Source organism: Paramisgurnus dabryanus, chromosome 15 (assembly GCF_030506205.2).
Source record: "Paramisgurnus dabryanus chromosome 15, PD_genome_1.1, whole genome shotgun sequence".
Lineage (NCBI taxonomy): Eukaryota > Metazoa > Chordata > Actinopteri > Cypriniformes > Cobitidae > Paramisgurnus > Paramisgurnus dabryanus.
Window position 1 is genome coordinate 30,045,178 of NC_133351.1, and position 17,936 is coordinate 30,063,113.

Here is a 17,936-nt window from a genome sequence, read left to right on the forward strand (position 1 = left end):
ATATCATAATTCGAGGCACCACATGGTGTTTTTTTGTCACAGTCAGGCCAATCCATCACACTGTTTGACATTCATACTTATTAGCCACGTCACCTTTCTTGTTTTAATTTCAAAAACATTTTCCAGCTGACAGCTGCAGTTTTCTCATGCTGTGGTTTGATTACAGCTAGCGGCACTTGGAAAGTAGTAATGGTTTGGGTGTGTTTGGTTGCCATCATTTCCATGCACCTCTCGGCTCTCGTCTCACTGGAGAGACTGCTTTCATTTAGATGATGGGACTTGACTGCAGCCTCCACCTCATCGACAATCACAGCACACTGTCAAGCACTTACAATTCTCCCTGCGTACGGCATTCCGAGATCCGTATCTCTTCTCCTATTTATTGAACCCAAAGGGCATCAGCAAAATAATCTCTGATGGGTCTCGATTTTACGACACCTGACTCAGTTGAGCTCATCTTTGAATCCAGTCGCCCTCAGTTTATTCTGATAGTAGAATGTCTAAAGTGGACTATCTAATAAGTTGGCTATCGGAAAAGAACACATGGCTGCCCGCAGGGTGTTTACGTTGTGTCAAGCCAAGCAACTGCTTTTGAGATAAATATGATTTGTAAATTCTTTGTTTTTTTTGTGATTTTTTCCAGATATAAAACACCTTCTTGACTACTACTTAACTAGAAGTGCCTACACTCTAAAAAGGTTATTACAAGGTTATTTTTAACCCAGCACTGGGTCAAAAAGGGACAAATACAGCCATTGGGTTAAACTAGCCCCAAAATTTTTTAAAAAATGTTAATGGGTTGAAACAACCCAGTATTTTGGGTTAAAGTGCACCTATTTCATTGCTAAAAAGATATTTTTTGTATTTGGTATAACACAATGTGTTTGCGTGGTTTACGGTTAATAAAACACATTATTTTCCACATACCGTACATTTTTATAGCTCCAGATTTCTTCCTGAAATGCACCAATTTGAAAAACTCTGTGTCCCTGATTGGCCAGCTAATCTGTATGTTGTGATTTGCCTGAATACCTCTGACGTCAGCCGGAAATGTGATGCTCCTTACCATGTTTGAAAGATTTGCTCACAATGCAATGCTAACAGGAGTTAACTTTCAAGCTGTGAGTCCGAAGTGGGAGGAATTGTTATAATGTCAGTCTTGTCTACATCACCAAACCCAGGAAGTAAACTGTTGCCTACAATCCGTGTGTTTGTTGTATTCCAAGAATAAAGATTTACGTTGGAGACGATAACTCGGGTCAACGTTTACTTTTGTTTCGTTACGTTTGTACCTTTTGCGTATCATTAACATGTAGTAATACACTTACACACCAAAGGAAATGTAAAAACGTGAATAGGTGCTCTTTAAAACAACCCAACATAGGTTAAATTACAACCCAACAAGTTGGGTTTGTCCTTTTTTGACCCAATGCTGGGTTGAAAATAACCCAGCACTTTTGTGTATGTGTATGTACAGTGGGTCTCCACAGTCTGCAGTTTTTGTATATCAGGGTACTGTGTGTTTCTCATCCTGAATGTGGCATTAGTTAGAGTTTAAAACCAAATATCTACCCATCTATTTACTTCACTTGGAAACACTTGAATATGGTTTTCATTCAAAGTCTATGGTTAATGCTTGCTGGCAAAAAACATGCTTATTGCCACATTAAGCTCGCATGGAAAATGAAAACGACTGCTGTTTTAAATAAAGCTAATATCCCTAACCAATGCCGACTGAATTGGCGGTAACATACTGTAACGACTTACAGAATGTCTGAGTTAAGGAGAGGTCACAGAACTGAATGCTGGGAATTCGGAGGGAGAGATTTGAGTTGTGCCTGATGTCTGGTGGAGGTTCTCATTAGAAGTGAGATTGGCGGTAAAGGCTTATTTGACTGTGGAAAGTATTTTTATTCTTGTCAGATGGCATTTTTGCCTCAAGCCCGGGAGAAATCAATTTCCCTTAATTAGCTGGGAAGTTTGAGTGTCATCTTAATACCATACCTGCAATTGATGTCAAACGCACAGGCCCACAGGGGTTTTCACCAACTGCAGATGGGTGTAACGGTTATTTCATGGAAAAAGATGATTTGAGTTATAAATTTAGCACACATTTTTAGGAATTTGAATAGAGGTTTGGTATAAAGTAATGCCATTTTCATCATTGGCTTGAAATGGGTTGTGTTCCTGTATAGCTTAGTGCAAGAGCATTTTGTTCGCAGTGCAAAAGGTCATGGGTTCAAACCCAAAGAACACAGCTATACTGTATAGCTTGTAAGTCACTTTGGATAAAAGTGTCTGCCACATGCATAACTGAATATTTTCTGATGATATGAAGAATCGTGGTTAAAGTGCACTGGTGAGCACAAATGCAGAGAATGATGTTGTTGCTGTGTACAGGATCTCATTAAGAGAGGGATCAAATGTACTGCCAGCCAGCCTCTGCGGTGACTGTGGCAAAATTCAATTATTCTTCCAATTTCAGTAATGTATTTTACACGGGTCCACAGGGAGCAGATTACTGGAGCCTGGGCGAGGCCACACCAAACGCCAAGTGTCTCTGCTTCTCAGCTTGGAATTACACTTCATGTTTAGACAGGAAAAATGCAGGGTTAGTTACTGATTCACGAGCCGTAACTGAACAGTCTGATGAGATGATGTTCTTGTTCAATAGAAAGAGGACAATGTAGGAAAAGAGACATAAAATTAGGTCTTGAAGTCGAAAACGTCACCTAGCGGTTATTATAAAACGGGCAGTTCTGGTTCTTCATTCTGATTGGTTGAAACGCGTTGTAAGTCGTGATAAAATACACCGGTAACCTCACGGTTCAGACCACATTACATAAGTGTCACTGCGCCACTGTTGCTGCGTACTGGTTTATTAAAATAAACACCACAGTCTTTAATCATATTTTTAATTTGTCTACAATTGCACAAATAATGGCGAGATAAATGTCAATAAATATTGTTGAGTCATCTCGTCGATAAAGATAAAACGTTGTCTGAGGAGTTTATAAGTCAAGTTCATACGTCCGCTGTTATCCACTGGGTGGCGATCTTACCCAACTTAAACACTGACGCATTCACTCAACACTGAAAACACAGCGTGTAAGTTTTGATGGCTCTGATTCTGATCTCTTACAAAAGTTCTTCACAAAAATGGAATTATCTACGCTTTTAGCTTAAAATTTGAGAGGTGATAAGAGAACAAATGAAGGTAGGATGAAACAGTTTTTTTTTGTTTGTTTTTGTTTGAAAGCGGATGGTCTGTTCTTTCATTTGATATTTTATGTTTATTTAAAGAAGATCATTTTTCTGCAAGGCATTAAACTAAAAATGGGTGGCAACTTAAAAAAAAAGAAACGCTGACGGGGAAAGAGTTCAGCATGCTTTCAAGCATATTTGATCATCACTTCAACAGTTGCACAATATCAATGTTAATGTATAAATTAGATGAATGGTGATTTATAAAATAAACACCACAGTCTTAAATCATATTTTCACTGTGTCTTTGCTGCATCTGTGTTGGTTGGGAACTGCTCTCTGTTGATTCTGAGGAACTACTTTGTTTGGCGGAAGAGTAATATTTGTATTAATGTAATTACAACTTATTTGTGTTTTATTTTATAAAATCCCTCTAACGTTATGCATATGAAGTAACCGTTTTATAAACGCAATAAACCCCCTCGAAGCAGTGGGGTTACAGTGCATTTTATAACAGCTAAGGGGGTTTTAGGCACGACGCGAACAACGCCCCTTAGCTGTTATAAAATGCACTGATAACCCACTGCTTCTTGGGGTTTATTGCTTTATCGTTCTTGCACCCAGCATGCATGTGGCACGTGAGCATCATGGTGTTGAATCTGATGTCATTTGTTATTTCCAAGTTCTGTTGTTCCTATTGCAATTCCACGATTATCTAAAAAAACTACCTCTATCAATACTAGGGCTGGGTATCGATTCAGATGTTCCGGATTGTTTCGATTTCGATTCATAAGCTGTCGGATCGATTCGATTCTCGGACCGATTTTTATACTCGATTCAACTCAATGAATATAGATTCAATAGAAATACTTTTATTTATATAAAAAAAACAGTGAACTTAAGTTTACAAGTGGGTAACTAGATAGAAAAGTTCGTCGGAACAAACTTTATGTTGGCTTGAGAAAGCCTAGTCTGAGAGTAGAGTTTGACAACTTAGCATGAAGCTATCATGATTTAAATTAAAGCTAGCATGATTTAACATGAAGCGAACATGATTTAACATGAAGCTAGCATGATTTAGCATGAAGCTAGCATGAAGCTAGCATAATTTAACATGAGGCTAGCATGATGATATCATGATTAGCATAAAGCTAGCATGATGCTAGCATGATTAGCATGAAGCTAGCATGATGCTAGCATGATTAGCATGATGCTAGCATGATTAGCATGAAGCTAGCATGATGCTAGCATGATTAGCATGATGCTAACATGATTAGCATGAAGCTAGCATGATTAGCATGAAGCTAGCATGATTAGCATGAAGCTAGCATGATGTTAGCATGATTAGCATGAAGCTAGTATGATTAGCATGAAGCTAACATGATGCTAGCATGATTAGCATGAAGCTAGCATGAAGCTAGCATGAAGTTAGCATGATTAGCATGAAGCTAGCATGATGCTAGCATGATTAGCATGAAGCTAGCATGAAGCTAACATGATGCTAGCATGATTAGCCTGAAGCTAGCATGATGTTAGCATGATTAGCATGATGTTAGCATGATTAGCATGAAGCTAACATGAAGCTAGCATGATTAGGATGAAGCTAGCATGATGTTAGCATGATGCTAGCATGATTAGCATGAAGCTAGCATGAAGCTAGCATGATTAGCATAAAGCTAGCATGATGTTAGCATGAAGCTAACATGATGTTAGCATGATTAGCATGAAGCTAGTATGATAAGCATGAAGCTAGCATGATGCTAGCATAATTAGCATGAAGCTAGCATGATGTTAGCATGATTAGCATGAAGCTAGCATGATGTTAGCATGATTAGCATGAAGTTAGCATGAAGCTAGCATGATTAGCATGAAGCTAGCATGATTAGCTTGAAGCTAGCATGATTAGCATGAAGCTAGCATGATTAGCATGAAGCTAGCATGATTAGCATGAAGCTAGCATGGTGCTAGCATGATTAGCATGAAGCTAGCATGAAGCTAGCATGATTAGCAGGAAGCTAGCATGATGTTAGCATGAAGCTAGCATGATGTTAGCATGATTAGCATGAAGTTAGCATGATGCTAGCATGATTAGCATGAAGCTAGCATGAAGCTAGCATGATTAGCATGAAGCTAGCATGATGTTAGCATGAAGCTAGCATGAAGCTAGCATGATTAGCAGGAAGCTAGCATGAAGCTAGCATTATTAGCATGAAGCTAGCATGAAGCTAGCATGATGTTAGCATGATTAGCATGAAGCTAGCATGATGTTAGCATGATTAGCATGAAGTTAGCATGATGCTAGCATGATTAGCATGAAGCTAGCATGAAGCTAGCATGATTAGCATGAAGCTAGCATGATGTTAGCATGATTTAGCATGAAGCTAGCATGAAGCTAGCATAATTTAACATGAGGCTAGCATGATGATAGCATGATTAGCATAAAGCTAGCATGATGCTAGCATGATTAGCATGAAGCTAGCATGATGCTAGCATGATTAGCATGATGCTAGCATGATTAGCATGATGCTAACATGATTAGCATGAAGCTAGCATGATTAGCATGAAGCTAGCATGATTAGCATGAAGCTAGCATGATGTTAGCATGATTAGCATGAAGCTAGTATGATTAGCATGAAGCTAGCATGATACTAGCATGATTAGCATGAAGCTAGCATGAAGTTAGCATGATTAGCATGAAGCTAGCATGATGCTAGCATGATTAGCATGAAGCTAGCATGAAGTTAGCATGATTAGCATGAAGCTAGCATGAAGCTAACATGATTAGCATGAAGCTAGCATGATTAGCAGGAAGCTAGCATGAAGTTAGCATGATTAGCATGAAGCTAGCATGAAGCTAGCATGATGTTAGCATGATTAGCATGAAGCTTGCATGATGTTAGCATGATTAGCATGAAGTTAGCATGATGCTAGCATGATTAGCATGAAGCTAGCATGAAGCTAGCATGATTAGCATGAAGCTAGCATGATGCTAGCATGATTAGCATGAAGCTAGGATGATTAGCAGGAAGCTAGCATGAAGCTAACATTTATTGCGTTGCTAGGGTACTAAGTTTGGTTGCTAGGGAGAAAATTGGCATCCCATAATGATCACCCTTCAAGCCACAAGTAAAACGGTCCAACCCCCGTGTCTCTACAATGTTCTGATGCGGAGATATAAGGCTTTGTTTATTCCGTTGCTAGGGTATTAAGTTTGGTTGCTAGGGAGAAAATTGGCATCCCATAATGATCACACTTCAAGCCACAAGTAAAACGGTCCAACCCCTGTGTCTCTACAATGTTCTGATGCGGAGATATAAGGCTTTGTTTATTATGTTGCTAGGGTCTTCATATTTTGTTGCTAGGGGCGTGGCTTAATACCTCAATAAGAATCCTAAGAGACTGATTGGATGCCTGAGTAAAATGAGCCCACCCCTATGTCTCTATGACACTCTGGTGCAAAGATATCCATCTGGGCTTTTTATAATGGTAGTCTATGGGAGATGTTGCTAGGGTACCCAAAATTGTTGCTAGGGGCGTGGCTTAATAGCTCTGGGGTGATCCTAAGAGACTGATTGGATGCTTGAGTAAAATGAGCCCACCCCCATGTCTCTAAGACACTCTAAAGTGAAGATATTCCATCTGGGACGCTTTTATTCCCTTTTATGGGCATGTTTCCTGCCCCATTATAAGTCAATGGGAAATTTTGGGGGCCCCTTACACCCCAGGGGTACAGCTTACACCCCATTGTGAGGTATGTTCTTACACAGCCTGTCAGCCTCCTTAAATGTGGTAAGCCACAAGTTTCTACAAGTTTCTCACTCGCAGCTATGACCTGTCAAAGTTTGTCTCAATGTTAAGTCAATGGAAATTTTGGGGTGTTTCAGCGCCCCGTTTAGGAATTCGGAAGGTCCCATCAGTTAGAAAAGATATAGCAACTCGAGTCAGATCAGACCGAAGGTATGTCCAAAGTTTGATGGCTGTAGCTTGAAAGCTCTAGGACGAGTTAGAGTTAGAAATTTTAGTCTCAGAAGAAAAAGAATAATAATAACTAGATATTAAAGTTTGAAGACAAACTTTATGTTGGCTTGAAAAAGCGTAGCCTGAACGTTTAAAACGGATTGACAGAAGTTTAGTTTAGTAGGCTATCTGGCAGTTAGTATGTTTAAGTATGAAGCTAACATGATTAGCATGAAGCTAGCATGAAGCTAGCATGATGCTAGCATGATTAGCATGAAGCTAGCATGATGCTAGCATGATTAGCATGAAGTTAGCATGATGCTAGCATGATTAGCATGAAGCTAGCATGATGCTAGCATGATTAGCATGAAGCTACCATGATGCTAGCATGAAGCTAGCATGATTAGCATGAAGCTAGCATGAAGCTAACATGATGCTAGCATGATTAGCATGAAGCTAGCATGATGCTAGCATGATTAGCATGTAGCTAGCATGATGTTAGCATGATTAGTATGTAGCTAGCATGAAGCTAGCATGATGTTAGCATGATTAGCATGAAGCTAGCATGATGCTAGCATGATTAGCATGAAGCTAGCATGATTAGCATGTAGCTAGCATGATGCTAGCATGATTAGTATGTAGCTAGCATGAAGCTAGCATGATGCTAGCATGATTAGCATGAAGCTAGCATGATGCTAGCATGATTAGCATGAAGCTAGCATGATGCTAGCATGATTAGCATGAAGCTAGCATGATGCTAGCATGATTAGCATGTAGCTAGCATGAAGCAAGCATGATGCTAGCATGATTAGCATGAAGCTAGCATGATGCTAGCATGATTAGCATGAAGCTAGCATGATTAGCATGAAGCTAGCATGAAGCTAGCATGATGTTAGCATGATTAGCATGAAGCTAGCATGAATAGCATGAAGCTAGCATGAAGCTAGCATGATGCTAGCATGATTAGCATGAAGCTAGCATGATTAGCATGAAGCTAGCATGATGTTAGCATGATTAGCATGTAGCTAGCATGAAGCTAGCATGAAGCTAGCATGATGCTAGCATGATTAGCATGAAGCTAGCATGATGCTAGCATGATAAGCATAAAACTAGCATGATTCTAGCATGATTAGCATGAAGCTAGCATGATGCTAGCATGATTAGCATGAAGCTAGCATGAAACTAGCAAGATTAGCATGAAGCTAGCATGAAGCTAGCACGAGGCTTGCATGATTAACATGAAGTTAGCATGAGAATAGCATGATTAGCATGAAGCTAGCATGATTAGCATGATGCTAGCATGATTAGCATTAAGCTAGCACTATTTAGCGTGCAGCTAACAAGATTTAACATGAAGTTAGCATGATTTAGCATGAAGTTAGCAAGATTTATTATGAAATTAGCATAAAGCTAGCATGAAACTAGCATGAAGCTAGTATGACTTAGCATGGAGCTAGCATGAAGCTAACATGACCCAAAGACCCAACCCCCATGTCTCTAAGATGTTCAGATCCAGAGATATAAGGCTTTGTTTATTATGTTGCTAGGGTGCTCAAATTGGTTGCTAGGGGCGTGGTTTAATACCTCAGTAGGAATCCTAAGAGACTGATTGGATGCCTGAGTAAAATGAGCCCACCCCTATGTCTCTATGACACTCTGGTGTAAAGATATCCATCTGGGCTTTTTATAATGGTAGTCTATGGGAGATGTTGCTAGGGTACCCAAAATTGTTGCTAGGGGCGTGGCTAAATAGCTTTGGGGCGATCCTAAGAGACTGATTGGATGACTGAGTAAAATGAGCCCACCCCCATGTCTCTACGACACTCTAAAGTAAAGATATTCCATCTGGGACGCTTTTATTCCCTTATATGGGCATGTTTCCTGCCCCATTATAAGTCAATGGGAAATTTTGGGGGCCTCTTACACCCCAGGGGTATAGCTTACACCCCATTGTGATGTATGTTCTTACAGAGCCTGTCAGCCACCTTAAATGTGGTAAGCCACAAGTTTCTACAAGTTTCTCACTCACAGCTATGACCCGTCAAAGTTTGTCTCAATGTTAAGTCAATGGAAATTTTGGGGTGTTCGAGACCCCCGTTTAGGAATTCGGAAGGTCCCATCAGTTAGAAAAGATATAGCACACTAAGTCAGACCAGTCTGAAGGTCTGTGGAAAATTTGGTGCATGTAGCTTGAAAGCCCTAGGACGAGTTAGTGTCAGAAATTTTGGGGTAGAATAATAAGATATAAGTTTAATAGCAACTAGATAGAAAAGTTTGTTGACAAACTTTATGTTGGCTTGACAAAGCGTAGCCTGAACGTTTAAAACGGTTTGATAGAAGTTTAGTTTAGTAGGCTATCTGGCTGTTAGTATGTTTAAGTATGAAGCTAGGCTGATTTAGCATGATGCTAACATGATTAGCATGAAGCTAGAATGATGCTAGCATGATTAGCATGAAGCTAGCATGATTCTAGCATGAGTAACATGAAGCTAGCATGATGTTAGCAGGATTAGCATGAAGCTAGCATGATGTTAGCATGATTAGCATGAAGCTAGCATGATGCTAGCATGATTAGCATGAAGTTAACATGAAGCTAACATGATGCTAACATGAATTAGCATGACGTTAGCATGATGCTAGTATGAATTAGCATGAAGCTAGCATGATGCTAACATGAATTAGCATGAAGCTAGCATGATGCTAAAATGAATTAGCATGAAGCTAGCATGATGCTAACATGAATTAGCATGAAGCTAGCATGATGCTAACATGAATTAGCATGAAGCTAGCATGATGCTAACATAAATTAGCATGAAGCTAGCATGATGTAAACATGAATTAGCATGAAGCTAACATGATGCTAACATGAATTAGCATGAAGCTAGCATGATGCTAACATGAATTAGCATGATGCTAACATGAATTAACATGAAGCTAGCATGATGGTAACATGAATTAGCATGAAGCTAGCATGATGTTAACATGAATTAGCATGAAGCTAGCATGATGCTAACATGAATTAGCATGAAGCTAGCATGATGTTAACATGAATAAGCATGAAGCTAGCATGATGCTAACATGAATTAGCATGAAGCTAGCATGATGCTAATATGAATTAGCATGAAGCTAGCATGATGTAAACATGAATTAGCATGAAGCTAGCATGATGCTAACATGAATTAGCATGAAGCTAGCATGATGCTAACATGAATTAGCATGAAGCTAGCATGATGCTAGCATGATTAGCATGAAGCTAGCATGATGCTAGCATGATTAGCATGAAGCTAGCACGATGCTAGCATGATTAGCATGAAGCTAACATGAATTAGCATGAAGCTAGCACGACGCTAACATGAATTAGCATGAAGCTAGCACGACGCTAACATGAATTAGTATGACGCTAGCACGACGCTAACATGAATTAGCATGAAGCTAGCACAACGCTAACATGAATTAGCATGAAGCTAGCACGACGCTAACATGAATTAGCATGAAGCTAGCACGACGCTAACATGAATTAGCATGAAGCTAGCACGACGCTAACATGAATTAGCATGATGCTAACATGAATTAACATGAAGCTAGCATGATGGTAACATGAATTAGCATGAAGCTAGCATGATGTTAACATGAATTAGCATGAAGCTAGCATGATGCTAACATGAATTAGCATGAAGCTAGCATGATGTTAACATGAATAAGCATGAAGCTAGCATGATGCTAACATGAATTAGCATGAAGCTAGCATGATGCTAATATGAATTAGCATGAAGCTAGCATGATGTAAACATGAATTAGCATGAAGCTAGCATGATGCTAACATGAATTAGCATGAAGCTAGCATGATGCTAACATGAATTAGCATGAAGCTAGCATGATGCTAGCATGATTAGCATGAAGCTAGCATGATGCTAGCATGATTAGCATGAAGCTAGCACGATGCTAGCATGATTAGCATGAAGCTAACATGAATTAGCATGAAGCTAGCACGACGCTAACATGAATTAGCATGAAGCTAGCACGACGCTAACATGAATTAGTATGACGCTAGCACGACGCTAACATGAATTAGCATGAAGCTAGCACAACGCTAACATGAATTAGCATGAAGCTAGCACGACGCTAACATGAATTAGCATGAAGCTAGCACGACGCTAACATGAATTAGCATGAAGCTAGCACGACGCTAACATGAATTAGCATGAAGCTAGCACGACGCCAACATGAATTAGCATGAAGCTAGCACGACGCTAACATGAATTAGCATGAAGCTAGCACGATGCTAACATGAATTAGCATGAAGCTAGCACGATGCTAACATGAAATAGCATGAAGCTAGCATGATGTTAACATGAATTAGCATGAAGCTAGCACGATGCTAACATGAATTAGCATGAAGCTAGCATGATGTTAACATGAATAAGCATGAAGCTAGCATGATGCTAACATGAATTAGCATGAAGCTAGCATGATGCTAATATGAATTAGCATGAAGCTAGCATGATGTAAACATGAATTAGCATGAAGCTAGCATGATGCTAACATGAATTAGCATGAAGCTAGCATGATGCTAACATGAATTAGCATGAAGCTAGCATGATGCTAACATGAATTAGCATGAAGCTAGCATGATGCTAGCATGATTAGCATGAAGCTAGCATGATGTTAGCATGATTAGCATGAAGCTAGCACGATGCTAGCATGATTAGCATGAAGCTAACATGAATTAGCATGAAGCTAGCACGACGCTAACATGAATTAGCATGAAGCTAGCACGACGCTAACATGAATTAGCATGAAGCTAGCACGACGCTAACATGAATTAGCATGAAGCTAGCACAACGCTAACATGAATTAGCATGAAGCTAGCACGACGCTAACATGAATTAGCATGAAGCTAGCACGACGCTAACATGAATTAGCATGAAGCTAGCACGACGCTAACATGAATTACCATGAAGCTAGCACGACGCTAACATGAATTACCATGAAGCTAGCACGATGCTAACATGAATTAGCATGAAGCTAGCACGATGCTAACATGAAATAGCATGAAGCTAGCACGATGCTAACATGAATTAGCATGAAGCTAGCACGATGCTAACATGAATTAGCATGAAGCTAGCACGACGCTAACATGAATTAGCATGAAGCTAGCACGACGCTAACATGAATTACCATGAAGCTAGCACGACGCCAACATGAATTAGCATGAAGCTAGCACGACGCTAACATGAATTAGCATGAAGCTAGCACGATGCTAACATGAATTAGCATGAAGCTAGCACGATGCTAACATGAAATAGCATGAAGCTAGCACGATGCTAACATGAATTAGCATGAAGCTAGCACGATGCTAACATGAATTAGCATGAAGCTAGCACGATGCTAACATGAATTAGCATGAAGCTAGCACGATGCTAACATGAATTAGCATGAAGCTAGCACGATGCTGACATGAATTAGCATGAAGCTAGCACGATGCTAACATGAATTAGCATGAAGCTAGCATGAAGCTAACATGAATTAGCATGAAGCTAGCATGATTTATTATGAAATTAGCATAAAGCTAGCACTAAACTAGCATGAAGCTAGTATGACTTAGCATGGAGCTAGCATAAGGCTAACATGACCAAAAGACCCAACCCCCATGTCTCTATGATTTTCGGATCCAGAGATATAAGGCTTTGTTTATTATGTTGCTAGGGTGCTCATATTTGGTTGCTAGGGGCGTGGCTTAATACCTCAATAAGAATCCTCCGAGACTGATTGGATGCCTGAGTAAAATGAGCCCACCCCCATGTCTCTGTGACACTGTAAAGCGAAGATATTCCATCTGGGACGCTTTTATTCCCTTATATGGGCATGTTTCCTGCCCCGTTATAAGTCAATGGGGAATTTTGGGGTCCTCTTACACCCAAGGGGTACAGCTTACACCCCAATGTGAGGTATGTTCTCACAGTGCCTGCCAGCCTCTTGAAAAGTGGTAACCCACAAGTTTCTACAAATTTCTCGCTTGCAGCTATGACCCGTCAAAGTTTGTCGCAATGTTAAGTAAATGGGACTTTTCCGAAGTTTAATGTCCCGTTTTAGGAATTCTGTAAGTCGGATCCCGTCAAAAAGATATAGCACACTTCTTTAGACCAGTCAGAATGTCCGTGGAAAATTTCGTGGATGTAGCTTGAAAGCTGTCGGACGAGTTAGCCGCAGAAATTTTAGTCTCAGAAGAAGAAGAAGAAGAAGAAGAAGAATAATAATAATAAGTTTAAATACAATATCAGTATGTTGGCTTTGTCAAGCCAACATAATAACAATATATTGGCTTTTTCAAAGCCAACATAATAACTAGATAGGTACATTTCCTGAAGAAAATGTGAGTGGTGCTTGCTGTGGCAAGTTTCGTGGGACAATTTATGATTATACTCCAAGTCAAAAGTCAAACGATCCAACCCCCGTGTCTCTACGATGTTCTGATGCGGAGATATAAGGCTTTGTTTACTCTGTTACTAGGGTACTGTATTTGGTTGCTAGGGAAAAAAATGGCATCCACTAGTGATTACCCTCCGATTCATGAGTCAAACGGTCCAACCCCCGTGTCTCTACGATGTTCTGATGCGGAGATATAAGGCTTTGTTTACTCTGTTGCTAGGGTACTGTATTTGGTTGCTAGGGAAAAAAATGGGATCCACTAGTGATTACCCTCCGAGTCACGAGTCAAACGGTCCAAACCCCATGTCTCTACGATGTTCTGATGTGGAGATATAAGGCTTTGTTTACTCTGTTGCTAGGGTACTGTATTTGGTTGCTAGGGAAAAAAATGGCATCCACTAGTGATTACCCTCCGAGTTATGAGTCAAACGGTCCAACCCCCATGTCTCTACGATGTTCTGATGCGGAGATATAAGGCTTTGTTTACTCTGTTGCTAGGGTACTGTATTTGGTTGCTAGGGGCGTGGCTTGGGAGTGGCCAATGATGAGCCCAGTGATTACACTCCGAGTCACAAGTAAAACGGTCCAACCCCCGTGTCTCTACGATGTTCTGATGCGGAGATATAAGGCTTTGTTTACTCTGTTGCTAGGGTACTGTATTTGGTTGCTAGGGGCGTGGCTTGGGAGTGGCCAATGATGTGCCCAGTGATTACACTCCGAGTCACAAGTAAAACGGTCCAACCCCTGTGTCTCTACGATGTTCTGATGTGGAGATATAAGGCTTTGTTTACTCTGTTGCTAGGGTACTGTATTTGGTTGCTAGGGGCGTGGCTTGGGAGTGGCCAATGATGTGCCCAGTGATTACACTCCGAGTCACAAGTAAAAAGGTCCAAACCCCGTGTCTCTACGATGTTCTGATGCGGAGATATAAGGCTTTGTTTATTCGGTTGCTAGGGTGCTCAAATTTGGTTGCTAGGGGCGTGGCTTGGGAGTGGCCAATGATGTGCCCAATTGTTACACCCCTAGTCACAAGTAAAACGGTCCAACCCCCGTGTCTCTAAGATGTTCTGATGCCGAGATATAACTGTTTGTATTTTATGTTGCTAGGGTGCTCAAAAGTGGTTGCTAGGGGCGTGGCTTAGTAAGTCTGTAAGGATCCTGAGAGACTGATTGGATGCCTGAGTAAAATGAGCCCACCCCCATGTCTCTATGACACTGTGGTGCGAAGATATCCATCTAGGCATTTTATAATGGCAGTCAATGGTATAGGTTGCTAGGGTGCCCAAAATGGTTGCTATGGTAACCTTACACCCCATTGTGGGGTACGTCCTGACAGAGTCTAGCACCCTTTTCAAATTTAGTAACCCACATGTTTCTATGAAATCCTGGCTCGGACCTATGACCCGTCAAAATATTTGCAATGGTAAGTCTATGGGATTTTGCCCCATTGACTTTTCATTGGGGCACTTTTGGGCACCTCTTACACCCCAGGGGTACAACTTACACCCCATTGTGATCCATGTTCTTACAGAGCCTATCACCCTCTTCAAATGTTGTAACCCACATGTTTCTACAAAATCCACGAGCGGAGCTATGACCCATCAAAGTTGGGCCCAATGTTAAGTCAATGGGATTTTTGGGGTGGTTTTACGCCCCCCTTTCGGAAATCCTGCACCCGATCCCTTATAAAAGTCATAGCACACCTCTCCTCAATAATCCGGTCGATTTGAGCCCTCTTTCATGGGTCTACAACAAAGCGTGCGGGACGAGTTAATCGCCGAAAAAAGTGTCCGGATGTAAGAATAAAATATAATAATAACTAGATAGGTACATTTCCTGAAGAAAATGTGAAGTGGTGCTTGCCGTGGCAAATTTCGGGGGACAATATATGATTATACTCCAAGCCAAAAGTAAAACAATTCAACCCACATGTCTCTACGATATTCTGATGCGGAGATATAAGGCTTTGTTTATTCGGTTGCTAGGGTACTGTATTTGGTTGCTAGGGCGAAAATTTGCATCCACTAGTGATTACCCTCCGAGTCACGAGTCAAACGGTCCAACCCCCGTGTCTCTACGATGTTCTGATGCGGAGATATAAGGCTTTGTTTACTCTGTTGCTAGGGTACTGTATTTGGTTGCTAGGGAAAAAATTGGCATCCACTAGTGATTACACTCCGAGATACGAGTCAAACGGTCCAACCCCCGTGTCTCTACGATGTTCTGATGCGGAGATATAAGGCTTTGTTTACTCTGTTGCTAGGGTACTGTATTTGGTTGCTAGGGAAAAAAATGGCATCCACTAGTGATTACCCTCCGAGTCACGAGTCAAACGGTCCAAACCCCGTGTCTCTACAATGTTCTGATGCTGAGATATAAGGCTTTGTTTACTCTGTTGCTAGGGTACTGTATTTGGTTGCTAGGGGAAAAAATGGCATCCACTTGTGATTACCCTCCGAGTCACGAGTCAAACGGTCCAACCCCCGTGTCTCTACGATGTTCTGATGCGGAGATATAAGGCTTTGTTTACTCTGTTGCTAGGGTACTGTATTTGGTTGCTAGGGGCGTGGCTTGGGAGTGGCCAATGATGTGCCCAGTGATTACACTCCGAGTCACAAGTAAAACGGTCCAACCCCCGTGTCTCTACGATGTTCTGATGTGGAGATATAAGGCTTTGTTTACTCTGTTGCTAGGGTACTGTATTTGGTTGCTAGGGGCGTGGCTTGGGAGTGGCCAATTATGTGCCCAGTGATTACACTCCGAGTCACAAGTAAAACGGTCCAACCCCCGTGTCTCTACGATGTTCTGATGCGGAGATATAAGGCTTTGTTTACTCTGTTGCTAGGGTACTGTATTTGGTTGCTAGGGGCGTGGCTTGGGAGTGGCCAATGATGTGCCCAGTGATTACACTCCGAGTCACAAGTAAAACGGTCCAAACCCCGTGTCTCTACGATGTTCTGATGCGGAGATATAAGGCTTTGTTTATTCGGTTGCTAGGGTGCTCAAATTTGGTTGCTAGGGGCGTGGCTTGGGAGTGGCCAATGATGTGCCCAATTGTTACACCCCTAGTCACAAGTAAAACGGTCCAACCCCCGTGTCTCTACGATGTTCTGATGCCGAGATATAACTGTTTGTATTTTATGTTGCTAGGGTGCTCAAAAGTGGTTGCTAGGGGCGTGGCTTAGTAAGTCTGTAAGGATCCTGAGAGACTGATTGGATGCCTGAGTAAAATGAGCCCACCCCCATGTCTCTATGACACTGTGGTGCAAAGATATCCATCCAGGCATTTTATAATGGCAGTCTATGGTATAGGTTGCTAGGGTGCCCAAAATGGTTGCTATGGTAACCTTACACCCCATTGTGGGGGACGTCCTGACAGAGTCTAGCACCCTCTTCAAATTTAGTAACCCACATGTTTCTATGAAATCCTGGCTCGGACCTATGACCCGTCAAAATTTTTGCAATGGTAAGTCTATGGGATTTTGCCCCATTGACTTTTCATTGGGGCACTTTTGGGCACCTCTTACACCCCAGGGGTACAACTTACACCCCATTGTGATCCATGTTCTTAAAGAGCCTACCACCCTCTTCAAATGTTATAACCCACATGTTTCTACAAAATCCTCGAGCGGAGCTATGACTCGTCAAAGTTGGGCGCAATGTTAAGTCAATGGGATTTTTTGGGTGGTTTTTCGCCCCCCTTTCGGAAATCCTGCACCCGATCGCTTATAAAAGTCATAGCAGTCCTCTCCTCAATAAGCCGGTCGATTTGAGCCCTAATTTATGGGTCTACGACAAAGCGTGCGGGACGAGTTACGCGCCAAAAAAGTGTCCAGAAAAAGAAGAATAATAATAATAATAATAAGTATGCAAGATAGTAATAGTGATGCTTTGCATAAATGCAAGCACCACTAATAATAATAATAAGTTTAAGTGCAACAACAGTATGTTGGCTTTCTCAAGCCAACATAATTAATAAAAAGAAATTAAGAGCCACCAACCTGTATACGCTTTTTTTTTATTTTAGATACACTTGGGTAGATTGAAACCACTTACCTTTAAAAATTTAGTAAATTCAATGAATCATTTTTTCAGTGCACGTTTACAAAAACATTTAATCGAAAAATACTTTTTTTGCCCAGCCCTAATCAATACTGGGGATAAATGATAACTACTTACATTTAAAATTAGTTGTTTAATCTATATTTAATAAGTAGATAAAGTGTGAAAAGACAAACTTTGAAATATTAGAAAGAGCCAGAGTAGTTTGTCAAGATAGCCAACAATATCTCATGGCTATTTTACGAGGTGCATAATTTGTACAACCACATTCGTACATTTTGTAT

At 40.9% G+C, this 17,936-nt stretch overlaps 1 protein-coding gene across 3 annotated transcripts in view; it reads left to right on the top strand.

Moving 5' to 3' along the window:
* The window catches only part of enox1 (ecto-NOX disulfide-thiol exchanger 1), a 158,448-nt gene that overhangs the window by 94,291 nt on the left and 46,221 nt on the right, over positions 1 to 17,936 (top strand). The gene's annotated exons all lie outside the window — the stretch shown is intronic.